Source organism: Aptenodytes forsteri, unplaced genomic scaffold, assembly GCF_000699145.1.
Source record: "Aptenodytes forsteri isolate BGI_AS27 unplaced genomic scaffold, ASM69914v1 Scaffold9, whole genome shotgun sequence".
NCBI lineage: Eukaryota > Metazoa > Chordata > Aves > Sphenisciformes > Spheniscidae > Aptenodytes > Aptenodytes forsteri.
Window position 1 is genome coordinate 3,043,816 of NW_008796217.1, and position 10,383 is coordinate 3,054,198.

The window sequence follows — 10,383 nt, forward strand, 5'->3', positions numbered from 1 at the left end:
ATGTAACACATCAATTGCCTTCTGTTTTATTTTTTCTGCTTCCTGGTTAAAAAAAAGTACACTTTAAAGATCTATACATTATTGACAGGTTTCTACTAACATCCTTTGTGATTTCTCTATGAGTTTTCTACCTATTTTCTCTTTGTGAGAAAATCTACCCTAAACATCCATGAAAACCTCTTCCCAGGGTTCTCCTGCTACCCTCCAGAACATCATTCCAGTATCGATATTGATGGGGAAGATGTTTTGATACACAAACTCTTTCCACATTCCCTTCTCTGCTTTTCATATAATTTCATGTCAATGTTCATTTCACCCACAAACATCTTACAAAAATATCAGTCCCATGGAAATCAATGGGGTTTACATTATTCTACTGACTCCTTAAACATTTAAGTTTTGCATGAAGGGTGAGTGGACTCCATTTAAAAGTAAAAATTTATAAAACAGTTTCAGTAGATGATTACTGCTGCCACAGGGGGAGCATATCCTCTACTACTGCAGTGTCTTTTTAAAAAAAAGATGAGACCTTATGGTCTTTTATTTAATTACTGTGCATTTAGAATAAAGCTACTTAGGTGACTTTTTGGTCCATTACATTATACAGTATTATTTCCTGTGGAACTCTAAAAGAGACATTTTCTTTCAAACTGACTTGGTTTCTCAATTTTATAACCCCTCCGTCTCATGGCTCATTTATGAGGAGAATTGGAGAAACATTCTGTCAGTCTTCTCAGAAATGTCTTTTGCTACCATCCCATTCATACCCTACATCAGAGGTAAATATATTGGCTTTTGATACTCTCTGTTGAATAGTTGTTTTTTTTAATTTCTGTAGTGTCTTACAGACAGTTAATACAGGAGGGCCATTATGCAGCACAGCGTACAAACACAAGTAAATGAGTCCTTTCTCTGAAAAGCCTCTCATTTTAAGTATGCAAAATAAAAGTATAAGACCAGGTGCAATAGTGCAATGTTTAGGACAAAGTTATGCCACCAATCTGCAAAATAAGATGTCACTGTGGTTAACAAAGCTGCCGTAATACATGTTACGTTTATGCAGAAGACGCAGTGCACCCACTGTGTTGTGAATTGCAGGTAAACTTGATCTCGTTCTAGGTGTGAGTCAACTCTATCCAGAAAAGGTGGAGCCACAATTATAAGATACTGAACTGAGTTAATATGCTCTGGGCCTCCTCAGAGCAACTGTACCATTTTCACTTCAGAAGTGGCTTGTATCAGGCTGGCTGTAATGTCAGCAGAACAAGTTTAGAGGCAGATAGTCTAATACATAAAAATAAGCCAAACTACAAACATATTTCAGTCCAGCCTCCTCTCTATTTAGATATTTCTCAGTGTATGGACAGCTGTCCCTCAAAGTTTACCTTTTTTTTAAACACAAGTTTCCAGCTTACATCAACGCCTAAATTCCTCTAGAGTATCCGGACTCCAAACTCTGATGGGGAATGACACCTTGGTAAGAGTGAGAAACCTAAATAGCACTGAGGATTTTAAGCTAAATCTTTGGGGACTTATTCTCATCTTGTCTAAACCAATTTAAAACCTATGAAGCTGTTGGGTTTTGGTCAGATTCTACACCCTGGGCCAGATTTCACAGCATTGATTTTAATGGAATATATTCTGCTTATTGCTTTGGTTGCAAGTCTAGAAGTGTCAATGTTTAAAATGTCACAAGTAGGTTTTTAAGTTTACATGCTTACAAGAGCAAATGGGAAAAGTTCATGCCTCTGATGATGCTGTAATTTATCTGGTGTGATATCAGCTTGGTCAGATAGTTGTGCTCTGTGAAAATGAGTGAAAGCTGATTTTGTGGGCCAGGAGAAGCTAGGAAAAAAGTCATACGTTTAAAGTAAAATCTTCAATTGAAAATCACAAGGAAAATGAAATGTGAAGCATTATTTGCCCATTGAACACTTGGTACTAATTAGCAGCATGTGAATTACAGAGTGCAAGTGGTGGCCAGTTTTAAGTTCAGTATCTTGTTGGCGAGGCTTCACCTATCTCAGTTATTTTGACTTACTGATTTGAAAGCAAAGATCTGTAGAATGTACTTAGAACTCCTTTTTAATTTCTGTTCTTGGGGAAAAAAAAGCCCAGCAGCTAACTTTTAAAAGGCTGTCAGGTGTTAATAGCTACCTGTCTAATAGAGATTTTCTGCTACTGTGGTACTGGCTGCAGCTTATAGCCTTTAGCAATTAGGTATTTCTGACTCATGTTTGGCATTTTTCCAAGAGAAAGCCTGCAACAGGTATAGTTCTTCTACTGCCAGCCCCACTTAGATCTGTTTGCGTTGGCTGCCCCATCCCCTGCAGTGGATTACATACTGTAGCTATTCGGTGCCCATAATATGAATGCCCTTTAGGTACGCTGCAAAGTCTTTCAGCTCGATGTGTTATTGTATCGCACTACCAAAACTGCAGAGCAGGTGAAGGTCAATTGACATTCTGTAGGAATTCTTTCTGGAGAAATTTATAAATTATAACTGTTATAGTTCAAATCAGGTTGAAAGATGTTGGTTCAAAAAAAATGCATGCTTTTTTGGAACTGACTGAATTTGCTCAAATTAGTGACAATGTTCTTTTTCCTATTAAGCAGGGATAAAGGGGACGAAACAGAAGGGGAACAAGGAGAATTTTTTCCCAAGAAAGTACCCATGAAACCCTAACAAAAATAATGGATTTGCACAAGAGGAACTGAAATATGTATTTTTTAATAATATTCTTTGATTATCCTGATAGGCTACTGAGCCTGTCTTTCAAGCTAAAATATCTATTGTAATACATAGGATGGGAGACAAAAATACCAGTTCTTTTGAATTCTCTAACCAGTGTCTTAAATATTGTAAAAAGTATTGTGATTTTTATGTTAATCTCATTCTGCTGCTTTAATACATTTCTAATAAATATGTGATCTTCTATATGAATAGCTATTAATTTTTAATTCTTCATACCATATGTTCCTCTGCATATAAAACACATATAAATTAATTTAAATGTCCAGTATACCTGCTCATGAGTTTCATTAACTTGCATAATTATGCAGCAGATACGACAGTAGATGATGGAACTAACGTTGACAGTGCACATCAATAATTTAAGATAAAATGCATTACAAGGAGTCACTATCCCCAAAACCCAAGTGTTATAAATGAGGAAACTCAGAGTTAAAATTACATTTTATGGAAATATTAACCTGTTAAACTATAATAATATTTTAAGATGGACACCTAAATAAATATAATTGGACCCAAAGTTACATTTCCCCACACTCATTTTAGTATAATAACCCTTATCCTGAAGAATTATGAACACTCTTGAATTTCTGCATTATGAATAGCCCTACTGACTTCAGTGGGAGTACTCATAGTGCTTAATAATTAAGCATTTGCGTAATCCTTGGACGAATCTTGAGAGAGAGTGATTTACTTTTAAATACACATCTTCCTCATTACGTAACTACAGAGCTTTATGCCAAAGAGGCGTTTCCAATGTCTAAGGTTTACACTGACCTCCTCCTTCTCCTGCCATTAGGGAAATTTGTCGTGGGTTCTGCACAACACCACAGTGTTATGCGGGAGTAGGAGCAGAAGCCAGGTTAGTGGCCCACCATAAGGCTCAGAAATAGAAGTCAGAAAGAGTACACATAACGTTTGCCCTTTGGAGCAGGCCTACAAATCTCTGTTGTAGTGATATTTAAGTCAGAGGTTGAATTAAAAAGGTTGGAAATGATCTCTCTTTCTAGAGAGACCTCTGTAAGATTATTTTTAAAATATATGACTATGTATCATTAGAACATTTAATTATTTTCTGGGTAAGTACTGATCAACACATATGGATAGCTGTGATGTTTGATAAAACTGCAGCTGAGCTGATAAATTTCTTTTTGTAACTACAGCATCAGTTGATAATAACCTTGAAGAACGTAAAAAAAAAGCTGGAAAATCTTGTGATATCAGCGAAGCTGGCTGCATGTTATTTCCTGTTCCTGTTATCAGTGTTATCTTGACAAGGAACACAATTTATGTCATTTTCCAATTTATTTACATTTGTTATCCTGAAAATGTGCTCATGGTATCACCAATTTTTCTGTACATCCGATACATTCTAAATAACAAGGTAATGTGCTGGCACAGCAATGCAGGGAGGACCTTGTTTCCAGGGTCTAATAACAAAGGTTGCCATGAAAGCAAAGATATGTGCAAGAATAAATGTATGCTTAAAAACAGACTTGCAATGAGGACAGTAGGTACAAAACCAAACAACATTCCAACATTCTCTGGACAGATTTACTACTGGAAAGATTTGCTAGCATAGCAAAAGACGGTACTGCAATTGTCAGTAATTGGCATTCTTGTGTATTCCCAGTGAAAAGACTACAATTTAGAGGGAGGAAAAATATATAAAAGAAAATGTAACCTCTTATATATGAAGGTTGTTTCTCCAGGAACTGAGGGGTGCTGAAAGGATATTATGTGAAACTTGAATTGGATTTAACTGTTCTGGTGATAGGACTTCTTTCTCTTAGGTTAGAAATAGTTCATGAACGTACAGTTCACTTGAAACAAAGATGGGAAATTCTGTATCTTCACATGTATCTTACAAAGAAGAGCAAGAACAAAAGTGGCTTTTGGTGAAATACTCTTTCTTATTCATGCTGTGGAGATGTGTGTAAGACTGTGGATTCATAGGCTTATTTTTCCTTTAGATGGTAACTATCCCGCTGTGCAGTTCATTGCCTGCAGAGAAGTGTTTCAGGGCAGAGCCTGAGCAGAAGTTACTAGTGATGGATGAACAGACTGATTTTCAGAGTCAGATGGCAGCTGAACTGGGGACTCCTTTACCTAAAAATATCTACATTCTCTAATATAAAATGGTCTGTGGCAGACATGACCCAGATACACCTTTTTACAGGTCATTTGTGGTCTGCAAGTCATGAATTATGTGAACTATGGAAACAATTTAATGTTGGCAATAACAGTAAAGAGTTTGTTGAATGGCAGCAATTTATATGTACTTAGGAAGATTGCATAACATCATTAATAACTGCCGACATGACCAGTAGGTAACAGAAGATGCAGTCCTTGGGTAATGCTGTCCAGCATGTGCCAGCTTAAACATGCCTGAATCAAATGAGGGGATATGGTGGGTACTGGAATATATTGCAGGATTGTCACACTGGTAATGCTGAAAGGTTATCAGAAGGATGTGGGGTCATCAGCTTCCACTCGGGAGAAGCTCTTGTCTAATGCCAACTTCCTAAAAATCACACACCCTGTTTTTTTTCTCATGAAGTTCATGAAAACAGCCACCGTTATGACAATAGCAGAGCACGAGGGACAAGATGTGTCCCAATTGCCTCTCCAGTGCAGCCTGGTGGCTGAGGTTGTCAGTCCCAGAGCACTGTCAGGGACCAGGACTTGACAGTCCTCACACAGTAACCAAAGGATGACTCCCTGATGGCTGGCGCTTAGCTGATGAAGTGTAGGGGAGGTGAAAAACAGCCAGGGCAGACAAGAAAGTATAAAATACTTTATCCAGAGCTCATGAGGTAATATGTAGATGCAGTGACAGCAAGGTCAGGAGTTTTACTCACGGAGTAAAAAAATGTTGTTTTTGTTAGTTGATTAAACTAAGAATAATTCCTGTTAAAAAAAAAAAGCCCTAATTTTCACCAAGGCTTACAGGCATGATCACAGTACAAATTATAGACTAAACATAAGATACTTTTTTTTTCTCTCTCATGTCCAGGTAATGAAAAAAACCAATAAATATGTGTCTGTAGCGAATGCACATCCTCTATAAATATCAAGAGTTAGTGTTGAGTACAAGATTACCTGAGGAAGAAGAAAATGAAAGTTGACTTTTTTGTCCCATTATCTCTTTTCATCTCATTATCTTAATTTCATTATCTCTTCCTCCAACAGTAACAATAAATAAATAAAAATGACAGCCATTCCTGCTCAATAGATCAGAAACACATTTATGATTTAATATTTCAGTCAGTTCACTTCTTTTATCGTAAATAGACCATTAGAAGTCATGGTTTTCTAGTCAAAGTGGTTTGTTTGACACTTCTCCATTCCTTACAATCCCCAAGAAATCTGCACAGTCACTTAGGCTGACATCTGTGCAAACCTCACTGGAAGGATGGGAATTCACTCTAATACTTCTGGAAGATTAAGATACACAGAATATGTATATATATTTAAAATCAGTTTTAACTTTTTAGACAAGGAATGGATTTTATCATTATCTGACAAGGCTAAGGAACTGACAACACATCTGGAAAATTATGGGTCAGTAAGATTCAGTATCAAGATCAAGGAAACAGAAAGTTTCTGGCCAACTGCCAATCTCTTATGCTCTGTATATACCATTTTCTCTTCCCGTAGAGACATTGTCTGTGCCTCTGTCCAACACAGGCAGAATGCCTTCAGGCTTGCAGAGTTGCACACTAATTCCCCCTTCGCCGTTTACACCTTGCTTGGCATCGGATAGACTAATATAGTCAATTATGTGGCTAACTCTAATATCTCCCAACTACATCTGTCTGAAACAGTCACATCAGCCCTCAGGCACAAGTGCAGAGAGCACTTGATCTGAATGCAGACCTCAGCCAAAGAGTAGTGAGTGTTTCTGGGATTTGGGGGAAGAGGTGTGCAGGTACACGTCAGTGACATTAGCTTCCACTTTTTTACCAAAGCCCACTTTTTGCAATTCTTTGAAGTGTGTGAAGGAGAAAATATGTAGAACATCTACCGACCACATCAGTTTGGTCAGCCATGATTTGCCTTCTGTAGAGGCGTACTGGCCATTCCCAGTAACCTTCTTTTCCTTATGTGCCTGCAAATGAATTCCCAGAGAAGGGACTTTATGATCTTTCTAGGGACTGAGGGGATGACCAACCTGTAATTCCCTGTGTCCCCCTTCTTTTCTTTCTTAAAGATGGGTGAAAATTTAGCCTGTTTCCAGGCTGTCAGTGACCTTCCCCAGGCACCCTATGGTTTTTCCACAGATGATAGTTGCCTTGCTATCACAGCAAGACTTAAAGCACCCTCTGCTGACTCCTTTTGTCCCTATGGATTTGATTATATACAGCTTCTCTAAATGTTCCCTAAGCTGTTGCTTCCCAACTTCTGGTTGCCCTTCTTCCCACAGCATGCTGATGCCTGAGAGATTTGAGAGCATGCTTTCTTTCCACAGATGAAGGCAGAAAGGTGTTGAGTGCTTCAACCTTTTCTGTATCATCCATTACTAGTCTGTCTATGAGAAATAAAACTTAAATTAAGAAGAGTAATTTGTGTTTTAATCTCCATCTTCTTTCTTTCCTCTCTGTCCCATACCCCACTTCCTCCGGCCACTTGATTCAGGGGCCAAACCAAAAAAAAAAAGAAAGAAAGAAAAGAAAATCTGGCAGTCATGGGGCTTGACTTGGAATGATGGGCTCTGGGCTTCACACTCAGTAAGGGATATGTGTAATTTATCCTGGTGACCAAAGATCTCTTACGTACTGTTGTTTCTCTTATATAGCCATTCTGTGTGGGGGTGTTCAGTTCAAGGAGAATGCCTCTGGGTGTAGCCAAGTTGTCCTAACCCCTCCCTCAGCACCTAAACTCTTTTTTCACCTCACATAGACTGATATAGCCATTGATGTGGTTAACTGAAATATCTGCAAACTGCAGCTGTCTTAAATACACTCAGCTGAGGAGAATTTGGGACACATGCGGATAGAAATCTCAACCACAGCTAGTGAAGGCCTCCTAAGTCCTTAGGGGAAAAGGGCACACAGCTGTGAAATTATAAATCAGATTTTCCTAATTTCTGTCTCTTTCATGTCCACTTCCTGGTCTTTTTGTCAGTCTGGGGGACTTCCATATCACATTTGATTCGTGGCTAAAATCATGTTGTCATTTTCTGAATCTATGTTGGCCAATCAGAGTCTAGCTGTTTTTCAGCACCTCCTCTATACAAGAGATTGCAGAGCTTCTGGAGAACACAACTTGTCATCTACCTTCATTCTCTAACTGCGACTCAGTCACAAGACTCCATAAATTTAAAATGTTGATGAATAATGAGGAAATATTTGTTATGCTGCTGCAGGAAGGATTAGTAGATTTGTACGAATTGGTTGGAGGGTGTCACGTAATGGCATGTCCACTTTGGGATTTAGGTGCAAACTATGAGGAAAATATTTTCCCAGGATACCCATGCAGCTGGGCATTATGTGACTCTACCTCCCCTCTACTTTCCCCTTCCAAGGAGCTGAGTGAACCTGTTGCTGTACCTAAGCAAGCATCTTCTGTCCTCACCCAATAACACTCAACAATAGGTGGTATAAATACTTAGGAATCATTTTTATGGGTGACTTTTCATCAGAACCTGAAGTAAAAAAAAAAATCAGCTGGCACTTGAGATCTCATTCAGCTTTTTCTGTTGTCTAAGCTACTTCAGAAATTACATAAGCTATAAGAAAAAGTACATTCTTAGCACTGGTTATGTGAAACTAAATTTTCTGAATATTTGGAAAAATAACGTATTACTAACTGGTCTTTAGTTGGATCATTGTCATGTTGAGCCAGAGATGTGCAGAAATACGCCCACAATGCCTCTAATTGCAACAGCTGTTATTGCCCCATTCTGTTTAACATCTGCTTCAAAGCAATAATCCCATTGATGCCTCTGATGTATCTGCCAGCTGTTTCTAATAAACCAGGAAAGTTACAACCCTTTTAAGTGACAATCATTCAAGATGCACCATAATTGCATAACTGCATAGAAGAATGAGACTCTTTCTGAACATGATCAACTGAATATTTTGATTAGTTCTGTGGAAGGCTTTTATTTCTGGATGACTGCTCAAGTGAAGAAAAAACCCAACCAAGCAAAAAACCCCATTGCACACCAAAGTTTATCATATTATAGGAAAGAAATAATGAGGGAGACTTAAAGAAATCTCTGTACTATAAAACCAACTGGAAATTTCAAAGACTCATAAAGTTTGTAGCTCAACTGGGCATTCATCTGGCAATTTGTATTAAACTTCTGAAGGCATTTTTGCTGCTCTTCAACAGTAAAAGATGGGTTAAATATATTATAAAGGATAAAAAACCCAGAAGAATAACAAAAGGGAGGTATTCTCACTGCTTCTTTTTAGAAAAAATTCTCCCTAGAAAATTTCACCTTGAATAATATTCAGTGAAATATTCTCTCACAACGAATAATCTGAGTTTCAATCACCTATTTTAGCCAATGCTTTGTTACAAAAATTTAACAACTCCAATTGCTATAGAGAAAAAGTGGTTTTTTTTTTCAGGCAAAGACCAACTCATGCTATTATATATGCTTTGTCTAGATCCAGTAAGATATCTTGTTTTTCATTCCCTCATCAGTACATTAGGGAAGAGTATAATTTCTGAATATAATTATGAAATGTTATTTTTTGTTCGCTCATAGGTAAATGTGCTAGATGTTTGGGTTTGGCCCAATCAACCCAAGTTTCAGTGTATTTGTCCGATACTTTGATCAGATTGTATCCCAAAACCTTAAGAAGGTATTTAAACCACTCTGTGAGTCCCAGTTAATGGCAGACCTTGGGATCCTGTCTTCATAAAAATCAAGGACATCTTAAAGAACACCACAAACTGCATCTCATCTGCATGTGTAGTGTCTTTCCTCCAGACAAGCCAAGGCTTAAAGGGGGCAGGTTCATACGTGTGCATGCCAAAAGAGAGTTGGGGTGTAACTGGGAACGCACCTGCACTTGGCGTTTGAAAATACTCCTTTGCCTTCAAGTTTAGATGTAATCTAACTGCCCTGCTCATGGCAGCTGTATTGCAACATGCCCACAGCTAGATTTCCCTGCTCCACTATCAGATTATAAGAGCCATTCTGGGTACTTGGGTATTTGTACTCTGAACTGGCAACCGAATATTTCTGGAGCACAGAGAGAAGGCCTCTCTACCATACAGTATTTTGCTCCTTATGGCAGTAGCATTTACAAGAATGTTATGGTTGTCTTCCTATGGGGCCAGAAGATCTGGAAAATCACCTCACAAGTGAAAAAAGCTGGACCTTTTAGTGATCAAGCTGTGGTCTGTGGACCTACAGTATGCTGCCTGTAGAAGACTATTGTCAGCAGGTACATATATTTTAGACAGTAATCTGGATCTCACTTGATCTAAAGGTGTGCAAAGCAAAAAGTGTTCGAAGTCATTTATGTGTCATTATCTTCTTAAAATCAGTTATGTGCAAAGGACAGCTGCTTTTTGGAAGAGGTCTCCAACTTGGCACAAATACTTGTTTGAAGTCTGCATGTCAAACTTCTGCGTAAAAGCCACCTTATCTTATGTTTGATATCGAACTC